The 21,108-nt window shown below is 35.6% G+C and overlaps 1 protein-coding gene across 1 annotated transcript in view; it reads left to right on the plus strand.

The window, feature by feature from the left end:
- Positions 1–21,108, plus strand: part of LOC118918991 (EGF-like and EMI domain-containing protein 1) — a 532,060-nt gene that overhangs the window by 415,323 nt on the left and 95,629 nt on the right.

Here is a 21,108-nt window from a genome sequence, read left to right on the forward strand (position 1 = left end):
GAGAAATGACAGTCTCTTCAACAGATGGTGCTGGCAAAACTGGACAGCTACATGTAAGAGAATGAATTTGGATCACTGTCTAACCCCATACACAAATGTAAATTCGAAATGGATCAAAGACTTGAATGTAAGTCATGAAACCATAAAACTCTTAGAAAAAAACATAGGCAAAAATCTCTTAGACATAAACATGAGTGACCTCTTCTTGAACATATCTCCCCAGGTAAGGGAAACAAACGCAAAAATGAACAAATGCGACTATATCAAGCTGAAAAGCTTCTGTACAGCAAAGGACACCATCAATAGAACAAAGAGGTATCCTACAGTATGGGAGAATATATTCATAAATGACAGATCTGACAAAGGATTGACATCCAAAATATATAAAGAGCTCACACACCTCAACAAACAAAAAGCAAATAACCCAATTCAAAAATGGGCAGAGGAGCTGAGCAGACAGTTCTCTAAAGAAAAAATTCAGATGGCCAACAGACACATGAAAAGATGCTCGACATCGCTTGTCATCAGAGAAATGCAAATTAAAACCACAATGAGATATCGTCTCACACCAGTAAGGATGGCTACCATCCAAAAGACAAACAACAATAAATGTTGGCGAGGTTGTGGAGAAAGGGGAACCCTCCTACACTGCTGGTGGGATTGTAAACTAGTTCAACCATTGTGGAAAGCAGTTTGGAGGTTCCTCAAAATGCTCAAAATAGAAATACTATTTTACCCAGGAATTGCACTCCTAGGAATTTACCCTAAGAATGCAGCAATCAAGTATGAGAAAGACCAATGCACCCCTATGTTTATTGCAGCACTATTTACAATAGCCAAGAATTGGAAGCAACCTAAATGTCCATCAGTAGATGAATGGATAAAGAAGAGGTGGTACATATACACAATGGAATATTATTTAACTAAGAAAAAAACAAATCCTACCATTCGCAACAACATGGATGGAGCTAGAGGGTATTATGCTCAGTGAAATAAGCCAGGCTGAGAAAGAGAAGTACCAAATGATTTCACTCATATGCGGGGTATAAGAACAAAAGAAAACTGAAGGAACAAAACAGCAGCAGAATCACAGAACCCAAGAATGGACTAATAGTTACCAAAGGGAAAGGGACTGGGGAGGACGGGTGGGAAGGGAGGGATAAGGGTGGGAAAGAAAGAAAGGGGGCATTATGATTAGCATGTATAGTGTGTGTGTGGGCACGGGGAAAGCTGTGCAACACAGAGAAGACAAGTAGTGATTTTACAGCATCTTACTATGTTGATGGACAGTGACTGTGAACAGGGATGTGGGGGGGACTTGATGAAGGGGGAGCCTAGGAAATATAATGTCCTTCATGTAACTGTAGATTAATGATACCAAAATAAAATTTAAAAAAAAAAGAAGAGGAAAGTTTTGCAATTATTTGGATTTAACACATTCTAAATTATAATACTGCACTAACTTTCATTTTTTTTCAGATGTCTTAAAGATGGTGTGGAACTCTCAAACATTTTCTGGTATTTTTGAGCAAGCTTAACTATTAACTATCTGTAAATGGGTCATCTCATTCTTAATCTTAGCATGACAGAAGAGTGTATATAATCCTTAAATATGCTTACAAGATATATTAGGAGGAATACCATATCTGCCACCCTGTAGAGATCTGAGTTTCAATGGAAATGTTTGGTAAGGTAAATCTTACTTTGTCCATTACCTTGCCTGCTGTGTGATATAAATTCTTTGCCTACTAATCACAAATCTTAAGATTGGGGAAATAGAGTTCCCTAGAACAGGCTATATATTTTTTTACTGCTATCTGGGATCCAACTGATGCCATTTTTCATGAGAGGACTAATAAAAGTCATATTCTGTATTGAAACATCTCTGTATTTTATGGACCCATCTGATATACCCTTAATAAAGTTTTAAAACAATCCATAATAGATTTCACAAGAGGCTCAGATCTGCCAGTACTCTCATTAACAGTCCAATTTGAAGCACTACTTTAGGTATGATTATCTCAAAATGTTAGTGGGCTGTTTAATATTAAAGACTAGCTGAAGGGACAAGGAAGCTCAATTATTCAAAATTCCAGTTAGATTGCTATTTAGAGTAATTTAACAAACAAAATTGCATTTTGTTCTCATTTTCAAAGTACAGACTTACATTCATTTCCTCAAATATGTAGTTCTTTGAAAATACCAACATTTCTAAGTGATTCTGCATGAGAAGAAATAGTTGATTAAAATAAAAACATCCCTCAGCTTGTTAAAACACAAATGACACCACGGTCACACAGCATTTGCTCAACTGACTATAAAACAAAAAAGCCAGAGTCCCTGCCATGCCTAATGTTCACAGAAGGGACAATGAGAAAATTCATTATATGTAATTGTCTTTTACATGTAATTGTCCTTTTCATTGACTCCTCTATCTAGGAGAATATCCTTTGGGCTTCAAACCTGTTTACAAAAGTATTTGCTAACCTAGATTTTCTGCCTTAATAAAAGATATTAGCAAATTAAACCATGAGGTAATCATCAAAAAGAAAGAGACAGTTAGTTTTGTTGCAATGAAAGTTGTCCGCCCTGTGTTATTCCTTGTGTGTATGTATGCAAATGTGTGTGCTAGAACTGGTATTGAAAATATCTGGATGAATTTAGAGCAATTATTAAGTGTATGGTTTCAGAGTCTGGAAAGATAGGAGAAAGCAGTCAAAAAGGCAAAAAGACTTTATTTTCAATTGTTTCTCTGTTCTGTTTACTTTTTTTTTTTACCTTGAGTATGTAATATCTTGTAATGAAAACAAAACATATTTAAAATGGCACTCTTCAGGTTCCTTAAAAAACGACTGTATTTTATATCCAGTGAAAATATTCAAACCACAAAATCTGATAAAATATAAACTTATTAAATTGAAAACATACAAGCACATGTTTATTTATTATGAACTACAACAAAATGAAATCCAAGCCATGGCTACTGGCACTCACGGTGGATTTAATGAGAACAAAAGCAGAAAGGAATTCCATACACTTGCTACTAGTCATCCTTCTCCACCACACATATTAGTGGAGTGTTAGCTGATATTCATTCTTTATTGTACGACTTAGACATCAGACACCATTTCTGTATACTCTTGGCATTAAATTTGGCAACATACTCAGTTCTTAGCATGATAGTTGAGCCACTATTGCCATTCTAGATCAGGTATTAAGATTTGTAATTACAGAATTAGAATGAAAATTAATGCATTTGTGTTCATTTTTGTTAGTTTCTAAGTCACATATGTCTAAATCTCAAATCTATTTAGAGTTCTGATCACTTATCCAAAATTTAAATTCCCAAAGACCATTAGGCTAGATGTAGGGCAAAGTTGCAGACATCTTCTATCTGAAATCATTTCTCCTCTGGCTTTCATTGGCTGTCCTCATTGTTTCATCCCTGGTGATTACCTAATCCTGCATGACACAAGGAGGACAAAAATGTGATAAATTAACATCCTGGGCTCCTGGGTACAATCCAGTAAATGACTGTTCTCTGCCCTGCAGAGACAATATAGCTTCCTTGGAAGAATTACTTATTTTACTTATAGAAAGTGTTGTGCTCCCCTGCCTCACCACAAAGGGTAATAACTACAAGACCTGCTTTATACTTTAAAATATCTGTTTTCTTTTTTGGATATTGCTCCTGTGTTATTACTGTAACTGTTATGTCTCAAACACTACCTTATATGATACCTCTCTATACCAAGCAGCACCTAGGCTTTTCAAATTATGCTTTCTTTATGACTCATTCTCACCTGCTTATGTTCATGGGATTCTCTATGACCGAATCTACAGTGCCTTTTTTAAAAATTTTGCTGTTCAATTAATGCTAATTTTAGTTTGCTATTTTCAATATTAAGGGAGCCAGAAACACTCTTTTTCAGGTTAGTGACACTCTTTCAGGATAATTTTGGAATTTATTTTCATATCTAGGTTGTTATTCTTTTTCTGAAGCTAGAGAAGAATAATTCAGGATCATTTAGAAGGATCCATCAAATGATTTATAATTTGGAAACACTCCAGGCATTTTTTTTTTTTACAGAAATTGAAGACATTATCCAAATTTTCTAAAAATGTCCTGATTTAATGAGCTTATTCTTTTTAATGAAGACAATTTGTTAAGAGTTACTAAATATATATATGTGTATATATATATATATTAAATATTTATTATATAAAAAATCTGAGCATAAAACATATTTTATTAATGTGTACTGAAATTTGGTTCATGAAATATAATCCATAAATTTCTTCTTCTTGGAAAGTAAACAATATGAAATATGATCATGATAATATAATTTTGGAGGTTTAGTGGCATTAAACTCTAACTTTTTACAGTGAGGTTGATGAGATGATGGGTTAAGCCTCCTCAGGTAGCCACTGGGAGTTTCTTGGCTTGGCTGAGGATTGAAGTATGTTCTGGTCCTGGGTAATGTTTGGTTAGCTCATGGCAATTGTGTACTAGACTTAAATATGAGTAGAGAAAATTCTGGGCCCCATGGTTGGGTGGGACTTCAAGGATAGTTGCAGTGATTTTAGGAGTGTTCCTGTAGTTGCCTGCCCAGGAACACTGGGCCAGGTGAGTACTGGGGTTATAGTAAAATAATCCCTGCATTTATTGCCCAAACTAGGACACTTTGGAGAATAAAAGGTGGTGGCGTACTTAAATAATTCAAATTATATAGTTATAAGTATTAAAACATAAAAGCATTTTATATGTAAACTAAATATGTGTGATTCATAACATGTAATCAATGAAAACATGGGAAGCAAGGATATTCTTAGCACTTTCTCTAAGCCTTATGACAGCACTTTCAACCTCCCATGAGTGAGCCTATAATTTCCCAGGTTATCCACTGACCATGTCAATTGAAGGCCTGCTACAGCGGAAGGATATTGGAGCTGATCTTCTCTAGAACTTTAAAGAACAAGATGCCCAAAGCTGATGTGTGGGTTCCATCTCTATCTCATGAAATCCTGGGGAGGGTTACACTGAATGGGATATTATGGGATATGCCTACTATCTTCCCAATCTAAGTCCCAAGAAAATGTTTTCACCACTCACACAAAATGCACACAAGACTCCTTTACCTTAGCTTTATGACAGTGGTTCTCATGGTTGTCTTATTAGACTCAAAGCTCCTTGGGTACAGCTCCCTTTTCAACATCTTTATGTGTACCCAGGCCCAGTACATTTTTGGATCATAAATAAATGTTGGCTAATTGAATATTTCTGCCTAAGGAAGATACTGCTTTTCTGCTCATTCTGCTAAAAAAATGAGAAGTAATGTGCAGTAAAAGATAGTAATTCACTGGGTTTGTGGAGCATGAGGACACTATATGTTAAAGGCCTGAGACTTTCTTTGTTCAGATTGACAAAACCAGCTTCTCATCTATAATCTGGTTTCCTGAGTAGATCTACTCCCCAGGCACACAATTTGTTGTGAAGAAGAACAGTCCTGGTTTTACAGCTACTAACATATCCATAAACAGGAATCCATTTGAACTTATATGCCTGTGGCCTCTCAGGCCCTCTGTGGGAACCAATACATTCATCCTCCTAATCTGCCATGCTGAGAGTCAGAACATGAAGCAGGAGATCAGGCCAGCCTTTCTTTTCTTTTTATTTCTTTTTACTGAAGTATAGTTTATATACAATCATATATTGGTTTCAAGTATACAACATAGTGTTTCAACAGTTACCCATATTTTCAAATCTTCACCACAACTAGTGCAGTTACTATCTGTCAACATAGGACAATGTTACAGAATCACTGGATATTCTCCATGCTGTCCTTCCAACCCCATGACCAATTAATATTATGAATGAGAATTTTTGTGCTCCTTTATCCACTTCCCCCATCCCCCCGCTCCCTCATGGTAATCACCAGTCACATCACAGTGTCTATGAGTCTACTGGCATTTTGTGCATTTCGTTTTGTTTTGTTTTTAGATTCCACAGCTAAGTGAAATCATATGATATTTGTCTTTCTCCTCCTGGCTTATTTCACTTAGCATAATACCTGCTAAGGCCAGCCTTTCTGAGCCCAATCTACTTACCTGAGTCTCCTAGACATTCTAACTATACATACACATTTATACCTCTTCTCAAGTTGAAATAACAATGCCACAATGTGTCTTTACTTTTTAAGATCATTAGTCTATGATGAATTTTGTTTTTATTTCCAGTCTTTCCATTGTTTCCCCCACTAAATTTTTGTAGCAACGTAGATAAACATTTAGTGTTAACACTTTGTAGTTCACATAAGCTACTATGTATGTAGAAGATATTATTATTCCTATTTCCAGTTGTGAGGAAAATGGAGCTTAGAAAGATGAAAAGATTTTCTTAAGATAAGTAAAGGGTAGAACCAGCTTTTTTTTTCTTTTTTACTTCAAATCTAAAGCTCTTTCCACAATACCACCTAGCTCCATATACATATTGTGCAAAAATATTTATAATCCCTCTACTGAAGAATTTAAGTTGAAAATATGTTAGCTAATATCCCAGAAATGCTTCCTTTAATAACTACAATAAAAATTTGATAAGGATTTAATGAGGGGTCATTCCATTGCTTTATATAATTATTGTTGTTTTTTTCTTTATGAGTATGACCTAGATCCCAGGTTTACTTGACACTTTTTAATGCATGTTCCAAACTAAATTCAAGTCTATTTAAAATTTTCTAGGCTGCTTTGATTTGTTTCTGGGTCATGGCTGATGTTTGCAGAGACTCTGAATCTAGAATCATTGAAAGGTTTTATTAATTAATCTTTCTCAAGCTGTTCATCAGAGAAAATAGCACAAATGCATATGGATATTAGTGTCTGTGTACCAAAGTATATCATCATGTCCAGCTTCCCAGAAGATCTGGGAAGTTTGGCACTACCCACACCCTTTACTTGGGGGACCTGATTTAATGTGGTATATATGTTTCTCCAAACAAACGTATGAAAGCTGGCAAATGGAGGAATTAAGGGAACTGTAACATCTAGACCAGTGGGTCAGAAGAATATTTATACTAATCAGAGGCAAATAGAAATGGCAATAGACTTTGATAATTGGTTTTTTTTTCTATCTTAGCAGCTCCCTTGAATCTGTGTATAGAGGAATCTTAACTTATGCTCTGAGGAGGAAGAGTGCCTCCTTTCTTTGGCTTCCTTTCCTTGCTTTCTCTCTTTCCTGCCTAATTTTTCTTTTCCTTTGTAAAATATCCTTAAAATTATAGGTCAGAATATACTTGTAATATCTCTTTTTTTTTTCTCAATGTCCTTTCCTATTATAAAAAGAATATATGTCTCTGATAGATTACTTAGAAAACAGATATTTTCAGAAAAGATTGTATGGTGGTTTCCCATATTAAACATCTTCATCCTCTCCATAGATCTAATAGTGGTAAATAAAATATGTTTTCAAAATTACATAAGAATAACCAAACTAAATATATATATAAAAGATAAACTTTTCTGTATAATAAAAAGAAACAGAATCACTGAGTTGTAAGTAAGTATTGATGGGGTTGCCTCACATCAGACCTATTAGGCTCCAAGTCTGGAAACACCAGTAATTGGACTTGGAGACTGAAATAGCCCAATGGTAAGTTTGTTAGTTTGCTAGGACTGTCATAACACAGTACCAACCACTGGGTGATTTCAACAGAAATGTATTGTGTCCCAGTTCTGATGGCTAGCAGTCTGCGATGAAAGTGCCGGCTGGGCCGTGCTCCTTCTAAGGGTGCTAGGGAAGGGTCTGTTTCAGCCCGCTGTCCTGTGCCTTCATACTTCCTGGCAATGCGCTGTGTTCATCACTAGTGGAAGCATCATGCCAAGCTCTGCCTTTGTCATCACATGGTGTTCTCCCTGTCTGAGTCTTTGTCTTCACATGGTATTCTTTCTTTAAAGATACCAGTCATATTGAAATAGAGCCCTCCAGTATGACCTCATCTTAACTGATTACATCTGCATTGACCCTGTTTCCAAACACGACCACATTCTGAGATACTGAGGGTTAGGATTTCAGCATATAAATTTGGGGAGAGCACAATTCAGTCCATAACAGGAGGGTATCCAGACCAGACTTATGGCAGGAAACTAAGGGCCAAGAATGAATTTCTTCACCGTTGAAAGGAAGCTGACTCAGCTGCTTACTTGAATTTGTACATCTCAGGTGGTGAGAAGGAGCAAAAACCAGGCCAGGGCACCTGCTTGTTCAGAAACTACGTCTATGATGTCTCCATTCCAGGCGTGCATGATCCTAACAAGTACATGTTCTGGAGTGTCCAGACACAGGTGACTACAAAGCTGATAGATAGGGAGGAATGAGCTCAGAGAGACAGCAAAAAAGTAGGATGTTTTCATGCAAATTGACATTTTCCAACTGAAATTCTAAAGCTCATAGAAAAATAATCAATGTTAAGGAAAAGAGCTAAAAAACTCAACAGTTGGAAGATGAATTTTCTATCAACATACAACAAATAATGAACCAGTCACAAATGGCTTTTAAATAAGTGTGTTCACAATCCTCCAAGAGGAAAAGCTGAAAATACTAAAAGAGAAAAAGAAAATAGTGGAACAGACACTGGTGATATGAATCCAAAATGGAGTCATAAAATACAACTCACAGAAATTGTAGATGTAGCTTAAGAATTGGAATAATGCTGAAGATTTCATTTAGCACATAACATAATTATTGAAGAGATGAGAATATGAAAGAAGAGCTAAGATAATAGGTGTTACACTGAGACATTTATATCTATGTGGAATCCCCAAAATAGGAGAGAAATGGCAGAAAAGTAGTATTTGAAGAGATTATGACTGAAAAATATTTCTCCAGAATTAGAGAAAGATGCATATTTTCAGGTAGAAATTAAACACTGTCATAGAGAGGACTAAAATTAAGTTCCTTCCTTCTCTACATTAAAGTGAAACTCCAGAATATCAAGAATAAAGAGAAATTCTTAAAGCAACAAGATAGAAAAGACAGAGTGTCTGAAATAACAGAGGATTTGTCATACTAGAGACTAGATAAAAAAATGGAATAAAGTGTCCCAAATGATGAAGAATAAACAGTGGGTCTTCACTATTTGCCTCCTCACTAAAATTCATTTGTAACCCGCAGATCAATAGAGTGCTTTCCCGTTTGCAGAGGTGCCGAGCTGCTAACAATTTGAGTCACCCCCTGCACACATTCCCACTGGGGTCAAACAAGGCAACCCTCTGCCTTCTTGTTTTAGCTCTTACACTGTAAACAAGTGTTCTTTTCTCAGTCTATTTAATGCTATATTTTTCAATATATTTGTGCTTTTTGCTTATGACTTTGCTTTTTAGAAGTCCCAAATATATAATAAATATTGTGTCTTTAAACAGAAACACACACAAAAAAATTATATATTGATTGGTTAGTGAAAATACTGTGACCAGAGGATCTCAGAAAGCTAACCCTGCATTTCCCCTTGGGACAATGATTAAATCTCACCTAGCAATTAAAATCCAAAGAAACTATATTCTTCATATACTTGAATAGGGCATCACATCCTTCCCAAGTAACCAAAAGAAGGAACAGCTAACCACAGGAACACTGGGTTAGTTTACTTATATTACTTAATGCTTAAATAATTTTGGATTTAGATTTTCTCCTGCCTTGTCTTATGTGTAGTGAGGAGCCATCTCATTTTTTCATTTACTTTGGGGGGTAAGTGCCCTTTTTTGGGTATTAACTGTTATTTAGAGATTTTCATATACTTCACATTTAAAGAAATTAACTTAAAAGAAGGTATTTTCTGTATTACTTTCCGACTGTGTGCCCTCGTTGGCATTTTTCTACTTCCATACAATATTAACGCACTTGCAAACCACAGAAAGAGGGCACTTGTTTAGCTGCTAACAAGAAGCAGCTGTTTGCAATGGAAGATCCATCTTTATTTTCTGTATTTCTTACTGAGTGACCTTATTTTCAGCATGCGCCATGCCCTGCTGAGGGAACGTACAGGGCGTCTGTCATACAGCAGAGCTGGGCACAGCTTGAGTTTTGAGGCAACAGATCTTCAACTGAAAAAAGGAGTCCGGTGTTTTCTTCTTTAATGGTTTTGCTATTATAATAATAGTGGGTTTTACAGAGACAAAATGTAGATGGAACTTGATTTGCTGGAGGGAATTCCCTGTGTTAAGTGGGGAGAGGGCCGACCTCAGGAGAATCTCTAGTTTTCTTTGTCACTTTAAGCTTTTTTCCTGTTGCTTCGTGTTCTCCTCGGGATGATACTTTCACTTTATCAACACCTTTTAAAGCCCCAGTGGTCTCCATCTTATCAAAAGCAGAACGGGGGGAGGATATGATATTGCTGATTTAATTCCTCATATTACAAGAAGTAAACTCTCCCAGAGAACTTTAATTTTCACCAGTTTGCCTTTGGTTAAAGGGATTTCAGACATTCTGAAGTAGGAAAAGAATCTGGAAGAATCCTCCTGAAACCCCTTAATAATAATGAAAATAGTAAAAATAATAATAGAAGTTACCATTTATTGACTTCTCACTATGTACCAGGCTCTATGCTATTGACTACTTTAATCCTCAAGACAACCTCATGGGTTAGGAACTATTACAAAACTCCATTACTGCAGATAAGAAAAGCTTTGTGAGCTTAAGTAACCAGCAGCCTCAGCATCATCTGGGAGGTTGATAGACATGCAAATCCTCAGGCCACACCATAGACCTAAAGAACCAGAAACTCTAAAAAAAGTAGCCCAGCAACTTTTTAAACAAATCCTCTAGGTAAATTGGATCCTGTAAAGTTTGAGGACTCCTGCCTGGTGCCTTTCCTATGGAACTTTCCGCAGGGTCCTTTTTGCCTTGTGCCAGTGACCAGGAGGCTGTGCCATGTTTGTTTCTGTGTTCTGGTGCCTACAAACATGCCTGATTCCTGAAAGGTGCTCAGTAAATGCATACAGCCTAGTCCTGAGTAAATCTAGAGTGATTCATCCTATGTAGCTCTATTGAAGGTGGCGAGATGATCCAGTAATTCACAAGCCTACTTTAACCGGGTGTGTTTCCTTTCCTTTTGGGTAGGAAGATCTGTAATTCCTTTCCATCAAACATTGGTCTACCGAGACACCAGGACCAGTGTACAGTGATGGGGTTTTCACCTGTGAACTGAAGCATTCTTCTTAAGATTTCAATATGTGAGCAGTGTGGCTGATTCATTCTGTTTGTAGTTTGACAAGGTTGGGGTAGGAAGTGAAGAGGAGAGAGCTTCTAGTACATTGTAGGTATTCAGTCACAAATAAAAGTGGCCAAACAGGTAAGTTGTGAACATATACAATAAATAAGCATCAAAGCCTGAAATACTAGAGTAAAGCATCAAGAGAAGCCACATCATAAAGCAGGTCATAATTAACAATTGATGCCAATGGTGATTAAAGATGTTGAGTCTGGCAGTGTGTCCAGAGCACTATAATAGCAATCAGCAGACCAGGGTTCCAGCCTTATCTCTGTCTGCCATTTACTTGCCACATGCTAGCAAATGAATCATATAAGCCTCTGGTTCTTCATCTGTAAAAAGCCTACCGAAGTAAGTTGCTGAAGAGAATGAAAATGCATAAGGTATAGGTCTTTCTAGTGCCATGTGCATTCCTAAAAAATATCACAGCCATTTGACCTGATTGTTTATGGTTCATAATGTGTGATCAAAACCGAAAGTTTCTGTGATGACTGCCCTTACACTGTTTACCATGTAAGAACTTATTCACTATGTAAGAATTTGTTCACCATGTAAGAACTTGTTCATTATACTTTAGAAGATTGGAGACTGTTGAGAATTAGACTTGGGGTTGATTAATGATTGTGCATTGAGTCCCCTATACAGAATTTTATTGTTGTTAACAACCATTTGATCAATAAATATAAGATATGCCCTCTCAAGAAAAAAAAAATCACAGCCATAAATATAACGCAACTTTAAAAATAAGAAGACACCACTAAAAAGAAATGCAAATTTATAACCAGAGCTCTATCTCAAACAACTATACTAATAAAAATACTACTACAGTTCGAAAGACAAGGTAAATTCATAAAAAAGAAATTCTGCAGTAAATACAGAACTTTAAGAGAGAGAGAGAAGAAAGATTGCTAGGAGGGTAGTAAAGAAGGAAGCGTTGAAGCTTTTGAATTATGAGGACAGGTCAGGATACACTAAGTGCCTGGGTATATGCCTCCGAGAACAAGCATGTGGCCAACCCAAATTCAGAGGGGGAATAAGGAATAAGTGGACATTGCATAGAGTTCCACAGACTGCAACACTTTCTGTACCTCAGTTGTGTAATGTGCAAGTAGCTGCTGGTACCCGGTGGGGACAAAACACTAATATACTAACATGCTGGAAAAAATTCGAATCTTAATCAATGCATTACAGTGACCTAATTCCCCTGTTTGCCAGTATCGTATCAGCTAATTCTCATTCCAGGAACACTTGTAACAAACTAGGCTGTATTTTGAAAATCATGGTACATAGGTAGGCTAGTTTTATTAATATTATTTTGTGTAGGTTAGTACAGAAAGGCCCAATGTAAGCAAAATTGCCAGTGTAATCAAGCCTTCTATGAATTTTTCATTAAATCTTTGACAATGTGCAAATGGTAGCCTGCTGAGTGCCTTAAGAAATATTAGTCAAATGAATTACTTGTGGTCTTTGAATTCTATTCTGAATGATTGGGATGTATGTTTGATAGAGCAATCAGTTAATGTACCTCGGTTTATAAAAATTCTGCAGTGATACCAAGATAATCTCAGCATCTCAAGGAATTAGTCATTTAGAATATCTAAGTCTTCTAGAGCTTTTTTATGGTTATGTACAAAATCTTCTTAAATTGATGGAAACTTGTCTAAATTAACATTATAGGAAATAAAAATTACATTCCAATAGTAAGGACAGTAATAAATTTCATGTGGCCATGGACTCAAAAATCAAGAAAGGAAGAAAGGGCTTCTCCACCCATGCGTTCATCTCACCTGCTCTCCCCTACCTACTGGTGGGCACTTCCTCCCTGGGATTTGGGCCCACTTACCTCATAAAGCAGTTGCCATGCTGCTGGTTATGAAGCCTACACATCTGAAGAGGATTTTACTGGACTCTCAAGTGTGAGAATTCAGGACAGTATTAAAAGGGGAGACGAGGCGGAAGCAGCCTGAGGAAGAAGTGAGGAGAAATCGCTGGGCACTTGGGGAGCAGCTGGGCACGTCAGTGTTGCTCTTGAGAACAGCATCATGCCCCGTGGCCACAGAATGCCCAGGACTATTAGAGACACAGGCAAGTAGCCTCTGGATGTGAAGGTTCCCAGTCTGGCCAAAGGGCCCGTCCTGGTCCCAAGGTCGGCAAGGGGTGGTAGAGACGCTGCCTGCAAGAGAGCCTTTGGGGATCCTGCATGGGAGCGATTGTGTGGCCCAACGAGCACGGTTTCTCCCGGGACTTGGGCTGCCCTGAGGAAGGGGAGCCTCTTTCCTCAACCAAAGAGCTGAGAAAGAATTTCTTGTCTCATGGATCAGCACAGATTGTATTTGGTTTAGCAGACAAAGTAAAAACTGACATGTATTATCTCTTGTGGTGTGAAATAAAAGAAATATCTAACACAAATGAAAAACACCCCTTCTTGGCTTCTTAAAGCAGTGTATGGATTGATTTAACTTTGCCTATCCTTGAATGTTACATATACGTGCATATATTTACTTTTATCAAGCAACATAACAGGACATTCTGCTTTCCAAGTATTGGGTCTGCTTCTTTTTAAATAGTTATTCCACCTCTTCTTCACTTTTACTGTTTCCCTAGCTTCTGACCTATTCCTCTTATTAGTGCTGAACTTACTTTTAGACAATAAAGTTCATTAGAAATATAAATAGCACATTGGAATATTAAGCAGCAATTTTGAAAATACATTTACAACATGGGAATATATTTATGACACACTATTCAGTGGGAAAAAAAGCAGAATACAGATATATACAGCATGATTATGACTCTATATTAAAAAGGAAAAAGGAAATGTAGAAGATATCACTGGATCCACAAACAGGATTGAAATGAAGTTAACCTCTAATTTGCTAGTGATGGGGCTGTGCCAGGTTGAGGTACAGATGATTGCCGTGAAATGGAGAACTTGGTTTTTTTCCTTGATAAAAAGTAAGTGAAGGAGAAAAAAAAAGAAATAATGCCAATTAACCTCCACAATGTTTTTTTAAGAAGAAACTGTCCTTGAGAAAAGGAAAATGAAGGAAAAATTTTCCTGCAAGGATGCCCTTAAGGAAGATGCAAGGAAATGGGAGGATGACTTGGGGTTCACAGACTACTTGATAGATGTGTGTCCAGAGAGACTGAAAAATAAATAAAGCAGAAATTGAAGCAGCCATGGATATAGATGGAGGTATGGAGGCTTGGAGAGAAATTCATTAAAAATACAGATACAGATCCAATATGTGAGACTAGAAGAAATACACTGAGAATGTTAACCGAGAGAATATTAACCGAGAATACACCACTCTTTCCCAATAGTGGATTTATGGGATATTGAATGACTTTAAAAAATTTTTCTGCAATATCCACTTTGTCAACAATGGTAATGTGTTTCTTTTATCATGATAAAAATATTTTTAAATGTTTATGCATATGATAAGCTTGTATAAGTACAGAGTAAGGCCCTATTTCCTTAGATTAAGAAGATTGCATAAACTGTAGGTTTTAAAATTCTGATTTCTACTTTTTCTTTGGGAGAGAAGATTCTACTATATCATCTTCAATGGAAATCTGAGTACTGGCTAATACACAATGGCTTTTGCATTAAATGAATTTTTAGCTTTTCGCTTATAGGCTACACTAGGTTATTTAAATCTCCTTTTATTATAAAAAAGGTGTATGTTTATAGAAGCTGCTAAAGGATACAAGAAAATATATAACCTCTGGACAGTAATTTCTCATAATTCCTTAGGTCTCATCCTGGATTCCAGACTGTAATATTGGTCTTCTTCACTTCTCTATTTTCTCATTGAGTGCATTGACTATTACATTTTAAAAGAAAAAGTAAATTTTAGGATGAGTATTTCCAACACCATCAGAAAGAGAATCTCAGTGAGCTAGAAACCACCCAAGAATTGTCTGCAGGCATTTTCTTTGTCTTTCATTTTTGGGGGTGGGCGGGTGGAGGAAAGTGAATTAACTCTTTCTGCTGTCCCTAACATTTCAGGAAATTAGTGTATTAAAAAACTCATTGTCTCCATTCCTTTTGGGTGTGTCAGGGTTTTTAATGAAGTATTCTGAGAGGTTTGGATAAGATGTTAATGAGCATGTTAAACTGTATTCACTATATCAAAACTAATTTATGTCTCCCTTTTTATGTTTAGAAATGTTTTAAGACTAGTTGCTACATTACTCCTTTTCTCCCCATTCTAATTGAAAAAAAATATGTTTAAAGTATTGAACATTGTGAGTTCGCTATGAAGAAATAAACATTAGCTTTGTAACTCAAGTTGCTCCCAATCAAAAGTTTTCAAAAATTGACAGTAGAAAGATTCAGCATGTTACTTTTGAGATGACATTTTGATAACATTGTGATTTAAGTTGGAAAATGTGCATTAAATTTCCATGAAACTATTCATAAGAATATTAGACATACATTTTAATATAAAAATATTTAAAAGTAATCTATTTTTCTGGGCTCAAAATGTGTTTCCAAACAATTAAATTTGTCAAGCCTTTTAAGATTTTTCAAAAAGGAAAGAAAATGGCATGAAGTACTGAAATTTATCTTCAAATAATATATTTTAAAAACAAATATCTTTAATAACTCTTATTCTATAATTTTTGTACTTATAACAAAAACGATTCTTATTTCAATAATTTTTTGAGAGAATCTTTAATGTATTTGCTCAGAGTTGATTATGATTATAGTTAAACTTTTGTAATTGCTGCTTTACATGAAACAATTATTAGGCATTTACATAGTAAGCCAAAATAATGGTGACTTCAAAAAGGAAAAGAATAGAGTTCTTTTCTCTTTGTAACATAAATTAAAAACTGGATGAAACTGAGGAAAAGTACATTTTCCTTATATGACATTCCATTCAATTTTAAAAATTCACATCATTAGTTAAAAGTATTTTCACAGTTCATAATTGTTTTGGGTTTCCTCTTCAAGGGAGGCTTTTCTTGGGGAAGTTTTGATAAACTACTCTTTAAGTTTCTTGATGGTGGGGACTAAGTAGTAATGGTTTATGTCTTCCACACAGTTACTGATTCAGTGAGCTAGAAATTTATCTGTCATTAGTATTTCTAAAAACCTATCAAAATAATCTATAGTTTGGGGTGTGTCTTAACTACATCTATTAAAAATAATCTTTTCCAGATGTTTTTAATGAATCTCTTCGTTAAGAATTTGTCACTCTTTGCTATGTCTTATCTCCTTCAATTCCAATGCCTATGGAGCTTTATCCAGGTTCTTGACTGCAGGCCTTCAACCTTAATGACCTTAGCATTTGTTTTCAAATATAGGTAATTTTACTTGCATTTAATAAACATCTAGCCCTTGACACATTTTTATCTCCCTTTATTATAAACATATTTTGCCTCATGAGAGCCTTACCTACAGAAGAAATCCAATAATTTCTTCCACTGATTCTTTCTTGAAAAAAGTTAATAAAAATGATTTTGATTAATTTTTTAATAAAAATATCAATAATAAAATACCTCACAGAAATATGTTACATGTTCAGAAATATGTTGAATGTTCACAAAAAGCCTGATTTAGAAACAGACTGTCACAAGACAGGTTCTCAGGCAGTAGACTCTGAGATGGAGATTAATGTGTATGAATTTTGTTAGGGTACCCTTAGGATCAACAACAGAGAAAGGAAGACAGAGAAACACAAATGGGGAGAAGAAGGAAATGGAGTGTGATGCAGTCACACACAAACTTCAGTAGATCTTAGAGGAAGTTCTGAAGCTGAGAGGGCCCTTCACAATTGAGCTAAATTGGGACCAGGGGCTGGTCCGTTATACTTTGCATGCACCAGTCATTGGATTTGAGCCGCCCCCAAAATGGAACAAATGCTTGAATAAAGAGACTATCTTTAGCAGAGGCAGTTCCCAAAGAGGAGTGACAGCAGAATTCTGTGTACTGGCAGTACTGCTGGCACCTGGGGTATAGTCCTTCATTCCCAAAGCGGGATCAGGGTGGTATGTCATAGTGCCCACCTCCTGTCCTATCACGAGCAGCACAGGCATATTCACTGAATCTACAGCAAGCTGTTTTGAGCTGAGGCTCCTTCACAGCCCTGGCGAACGGAAGCATTGAGCAGATGCTGCCTTCCTCACCTACCTCTTTCTTCCCTGACATTTTAGTTTTCTCTGCATTTAGAAGGCCAATCAGTGATATGCTTTTTTTCCTGCGCTTTTGTGTTTTAAAAATCAGCAAGAAGATTGCAGAAAGATTTAACTGACAATGCGTCTGTTACATTGCTCTGTATGTGTATCCCTAAAAACATTGGGTAGATCTAATATAGTTTCTCTCTTGACCTTGTTTAATTTGAATGGACACTTTTAATTAGAGCCTGCAGAACTTCTAAATGTGCCATATGGTTTGCAGAAAAGATTTATGATAGAAAGAAGGATTATTATTGTCTGTGGAATAGCTAAAAGCATGTTCAACCAGCCAGCGATCAAATGTGATTCAGGTATAAAAGACAAACTGAAGAAACAGTAATTATTTTTGAATTATATGTAATGATTCTTTTCTGGCCTTTTTATTTTCTACAGAATATGTGCGTAAAGCCTGAAAAAGTAGTAAAGAGTCACCCCCACCAAAAAAATAAGCTTATATGTTTTATAGTGATCAGATGTAAAAGTACTCTATCATGTGTTGGTAGTAGTTACTTGAGAATACATTAAGCCTTGAAAAAAGAGTATTTGTTCTCTGATGACATCAAACTTTTGAAAAATCTTGTACATGTGGTAAATATTGGTCTTCTTTCCGTAAGTTCCTTCCAATTTTGAAATACAGGCAAAGGTCTAACTCGTGGTCTTAAGTTACTGAGAAAGTAAAAGGAAACTCTAGAAAAACCATAGTGTAGCTAGTATATTACATATAGAATATGTAACACATTCACTCTCTGATACAGATTAGTAACGAGGTGCCATTGATGATTTCAGTTACCAGTTTTGAAGACATAATGCATGTGATTTAAAAAATATAGAAATAATTCATTCTCATTTTGATATGTATAAATAATAAAGTTAAATTCTTTCTTTAGTAACCCTTTCAACCCTTTGTGCTTACCCTTTTCTTTACCTAGACTTGACCACTGGTCAGTTTTATGTGAATATTTAATATATAAATATATATATCCACATGTATATAAATATGTACACATACATATATATATGCATCTGCATAAATATATCTGTATATGTATTCATAGATTTCAAACTTTTGCACAAGTGTGTATGTACATAGATGTATACATCCCTATCATACCATGTAAATTGCACAGGAACTTCCATTCTCTATCACTTAGCTTTATAACATAGACATATTTTCATGCCAGCATATTTAAATGAAACTTATTTTTTAAACCTGCTTTATAGAATTATATAGGATTGATTTACCAATTTGACTTAACCATTTTAAAGCATGTAAATAAGTGTTCTTTGAACATGTTTTTATTTGATTTATTAGCGTTCATTTATTAAATAGATAATTTTGTATTATTTTATTTTCTTCTAAGATCAAAGTGATATCTTTTTCCTCCATTATTTGCTGATTAAATGTTTTAAACTTTAAATATTTTATGCTTATTTAGATATTTCTAAAGACTAGGATATTAACTATAAAATAAATCTTCTATTATACTTTTTAAATACTTCTAAATCCTTCTCTTCCATATGTTCCTTTTCTGTAAAGCAGTTTCTTCTGTGTTTTTATCTTTCCTGAGAATGTAATTTCCTCTACAACATTATGTAATTTGCAATAGCAAATGCCAGGTTCTTCATAAATAGGTGCACTCCTATAAATTGTCTACCTCTAAATAAAGTTTGTATTTTGAGTTAAACTTTCCATTTTTGAGGCATGCATTATAAAAACCTGTCCAACTACAGCACATTCTTCCAATTTCCAATCAATGTCCATTCAACCAGAGCAATAACTGCTTCATAAGCTAAATTAGAGCACCTTCTTATAGCTGATAATTCTTGGTACAGCCTCTTGAGCATCAAATGTGAATTGCAAGAGAATCTGTCCCTAGAGAAATTCAGTGTTATCAGCCTGAATCCAGACAGCATTTGCTTCCCTTTGAATGTTACTAGCCTGTACTTTTCCATCTCTTTCATTTGTGCTTCCTTTGTGAATCCACAGAATCACATTCAGAACACTAGTGGAAGAAAGAGCATAAGGGCCAGAATGCATGTTTTCTTTACTAAAGTGCTCCAGCCCCTACAGATTTCTCCTGCTTGTTCAATTCTCACTGAGAATCTCATCTATGTCTTATTTGCCTGCAGTCAAAAACTCTTAAATGATAAACCTGGAAATGTGTTTTCCCTGTGCTGTCATATCAGGTGCTAACAGAGTTCCTTTTTGAGTCAGATCCATTCTCTAAAATGAATGTCTCAAATCTAAATCCATTCCATGACATTTAGAATGTTTCTAATATTGGTCAACTATACTCTTGGCATCAATGACTTTTGGCCTGAAGATTTATCTCTTGATAGGTGAATTGTTGTCTTACATCTCTTTTATATTAAGCAAGTTATCTTGTTTATATTTGTGTATGTTGTCATTCATTAATTTAATTAATAAATTTATCTTGGCATTTACTATGCCCAAGATACTATGCCAAGTGCCAGGGGTCATACACCTTTAGATCACATTAACATGATTGTAGGCAGTATAGTATGAAGGAGAAAGAGCACTAGAGTTAACAACAAAAACTATGTGTTTGAATCCTGGCTTTGCCATTTAGTTTTTGTCAGACCTTTGTCAAATTACTTAACCTATTTCAGTTCAATTTCCATATATGTCTCAAGTGAGACTGATGATAAATTTTTCATTCACTTCACAGGAATTACACAAATGCCAAATTGCTTTATAAGTCATTAATGCAAATGATAATTATTTTTAAAAAATCATGTTTCCTACCCTTAATAACTTTATATTTGAATGGAAAACACAAATGTATTTATAAAACTATAAGGCAAGGTAGAATGTTTGTAAGAGAGAAGGAAAGAAGAAAATGCTGCACCAGTTTTCCTGAGAGCTAAATCATTTCCAGTTGGAAGAACCAAGGAAATCTTTACAGAAGATGAGTAATTGCATGTGGGACCTGAAGGGTGGTAACATTTCAACTTGCAGAAAATGGATACAGGGATTGGAATGAACCAGTACATGGAGTTAGCAAAAAGCCTCTGTACTACTGATTGATACAGTTTGATTAGGGCCTTGGAACATTAAGCAAACTAATGAAATGTAAGTTTAGAAAGGAGGGTCCAGGCAGAGAAGAGCTGACCTGGAGCCACATGTCAGGAGTTGGCACTCCATCTTGTAGGCATTTAGAAAGACACTGAAAATTTTGGAAATTTCCAATATACTGATAACTTTCAGGAAACAACCAATAACGTTCAGACATCAGGTCATGAAATTCTCCTACACAGGGAATAATTTTTTTGATGGAATAGCAGAAGTATAGTTCTGTCAATACATCTAATTTATATGGCTAAATTGAACATTTCTCTGTTAGTCTTAAATATCTGTATTTAAGTTACTTTGCTGCTTTTGATATTCCAGAAGGACTTCTCCTTAAATAAAAGAGTATACCAAAGAAATCTCTTAGGAAAAAGGCAACATGAATCCCAATAGAGAATTCCAGTCTCCTCCTGCAAAAGCATGCACTACTTGTGGGTCCAGAAAACGGAGTCTTCCAGCTTCAGATATGTTAAGATCTCTGCTGGGCATTCTGTTTAACTTACATTTGTTAAGTGATAGGATAGAGAATGGAAAATACCCAGGACTTGGAAGAAGCCTTCAAGGAAGCGA

Source organism: Manis pentadactyla, chromosome 1 (assembly GCF_030020395.1).
Source record: "Manis pentadactyla isolate mManPen7 chromosome 1, mManPen7.hap1, whole genome shotgun sequence".
Classification (NCBI taxonomy): domain Eukaryota; kingdom Metazoa; phylum Chordata; class Mammalia; order Pholidota; family Manidae; genus Manis; species Manis pentadactyla.